The sequence below is a fragment of the Cryptomeria japonica genome, chromosome 10 (assembly GCF_030272615.1).
Source record: "Cryptomeria japonica chromosome 10, Sugi_1.0, whole genome shotgun sequence".
Taxonomy (NCBI): domain Eukaryota; kingdom Viridiplantae; phylum Streptophyta; class Pinopsida; order Cupressales; family Cupressaceae; genus Cryptomeria; species Cryptomeria japonica.
This window is the reverse complement of record NC_081414.1, coordinates 392,166,228-392,169,337: the sequence shown is the minus strand read 5'-3', so window position 1 is coordinate 392,169,337 and position 3,110 is coordinate 392,166,228.

Below are 3,110 nucleotides of genomic sequence, written 5' to 3'. Positions count from 1 at the left end.
TTATGCTAAGTAGGATAATATACAATCATGTAGTTTGGTTCTTTTGATATTTAAGCTTCCAATTACTTCTGGAATTTAAGCTGTTAATTTCAATTCTGAGAGTGATTGTTTACCATACTCTCTCTTGCTCTACTAATCTTCTCCAAGAAAGAAAAGACTCTTTACTTGCTCAAAGAGTTTCAATCTAAGTGTAAAATAACTTTAAAGTTGAGTCTTGAATAGATTCCAAAGAAAAGAGAATTTAAAAGATACTCAGACTTCTTTGCACTTTACATCGAGAACATAGTTGCGAGAAAATTTAATATAAGAATAAGTTATCTGCTACAGCTTGAGCTATTCTTCTTCTTGGGGTATCTAAGATTGATTGCTAGAATTAAAGAATTCAACGCTACACTATTTCCCATTCTTATTATATAGTTACAGACAACTATTCTATTCGCAACTTGGTTTATCAAACACAAAAATCTTTTTTCTTTTTTTCTGGAAAATAAGTGCAGACAAGACCCTTATATGGTCATTGACATATCTTAATGAAATCGTTTCTATCAATTCTTCTTTGAGCTAAGCAAGCTTCCAAGTCGACAATGCAAATGAAACATCCATTTAAATATAATAGTTTAAAATGCCTGAATTTGCAACTGATGATATAACCTCAAAGTTTGCTATGCTCAATTCGTGCGAGCCCCAAGCCTTGTAGCACTCTTTAGTAGCCCTTTAGCTCTGCTATTGCGCCAACTTTTCACTACTACTTTCCAAAAGAAAACCCGAAAGAAGTTCTTGTGTGTGTAACTTCTTGATTGAACCAAATATTGGTTCCTTATCCAGTCAAAATCCAAAACAATCATATAATTCCATAATCAAGAATTTGTTATATGAGTGATGAGGTTAAGTGTGAGCTACTATTATTCAAACTCAAGGGACAATATATGTATGCCTTAATACCAAGTTAATATTTATTATCTAGAATAATTTATCGATATTTTTCTTAAGGTATGCGATGCTTATGAGCTTATCAAGCTCTTACCATCGATATAGATTTTGTCCCATTCAATTAAATGCTTACATTTGGTTGTCTTGACCCAACTAGGGTTGGCTTTATAATGGATAGCGCATGGTAACAAAAGATTGTGTGACCTCTTGTTAGCATAGGCTATATCAAATCACTATGGCCATCGATACTTATTTGGCCAAGAGTTAGGACTTATATATTAATAGAGAAGAAACCATTCTTGTCATGTTAAATTAAATTCACGTCTTACCTTAATTTATCAATACCAATGTTCTTATATGATGGTATACGTATATACACATATTCACATCTATATCTATATGTATGTATGTGAGTGTATGTATATGCATATTACGTAGTTCATCATACACTTATATTCATATTGATGATCTAAGATAGGGAATATTATCATGTCAAATAAAATAAAATGATGATAGAAGGTATTAACAAGATGGTGATGACTCTAACATGTCTATCCAGAGAACACAAGGTCCTGACACTAGAAACATCAAAATATTGATACTACAAACTAAGCCATTATGTAACATCATTGAACCATAATAGACAACTTTTCTCATAATGGGTTTGAATTTGGATTTTATGGCAACAACCTCTTCTCATGTTTGTACCTCTTTCCCCAATGATACTCTCCCTCTCCTTTTGGAGGGTAGTGAAGTCTCCTTCATCCACTTAGATTCACAAATGTAGTTAGGCTGTAACTTAAAACCATATCAAGAATACAAATACCAAAGCATTAGATCACATGTTCATTTGAATTAAAATTCATTCATTTCAATGCAACTCATTTAATTGATGTATTCACAAAGCTTCACATACATTCATCTCATCACTATTGTGCAAGAAAGGAAAAGCTGCAATTGTTTCATGAGAGAAGTTTGTAAAATATCCTCCCCCTCGATAATCGTCATCCTCAATGATTAAGTATCAACACAAAATTTAAAGTATCAAGTTTAAGCATAACATATCATAGAGTTCTTTAACCATTTAAAACATTAAAGAGGTGGGGAATTTCTGATGGATCTCATCATAGTCTTCCTAGGTAGCACTATTTTTTGTATATTGGTCTCATTGGACCTTACATTGTTTAACCTCACGATTATGCAAGCGAAGATTACGTACCTCGAGCACCCTGAGTGGCTCAATTAAGACCACACTTGGGTCTTGCACCTGCAAAGAGTTCCAATCAATCATATGGTCAAAATCTTATACATAATTATTCAAATAGGAAATATGAAACACGTGTAATTGGATGAGAGTTGATGGTAGAGAATTATTCTGCATGCAACTCGGTTGGTAACTTCTAGGACTTCAAATGGTTCCACATATCTTGGTGCTAGTTTGGAAGACTTCCCAAACTTGATGGAGCTTTTTTGTGGTTTTACCCTTAAGAGCACTTTCTCTCCTACCATAAATTGTCTTGGAATCCGCTTTCCATCCACATAATTCTTTTATCGATCGTTATTTTTTGCTAACCTTTATCTGATTAGCTTAACTTGTTCTTCCATTTCTGAGAGCATCTCAACACCATGGCTTTAATCCTATCTTCTATCTTATCCTAGCTGATAGGAGTTTGCCACCTCCTTTCGTATAATGTCTCAAATGACACCATCTTGATGGCTGATTAATAAGAATTATACATGAATTCCACCAATGATAAGAAATCTTCTGCTTTGTATTGTTGGTGTAATAAATTCTTAGAAGATCTTCTAATACATGATTTACTCAATCTGTTGGCCATCTGTCTCTGGGTGGTATGCTGAATTGATGTTTAATTGGGTTCCTAAAGCTACAAACAAGGTTTGCCAAAACCTTGATGTCATCCTAACATCTTGGCTTGATATAATCTTCTCCAACACCTCGTGCAATTGAAATATCTCTTACACAAAATTTCGGGCAATGACAGGTGCTCCATCCATCAAATTTCTAGGTATGAAGTGGGATACTTTGGTAATCCTATCTACCACTACCAAAATGACATTGCTTTTGTTCCTATACATGGGTAAACCCTGCACAAAGTCCATGCTAATAATCTGCCATTTCCAATCTGGAACGACATGAGGTTGCAAAAGTCTTGTTGGGT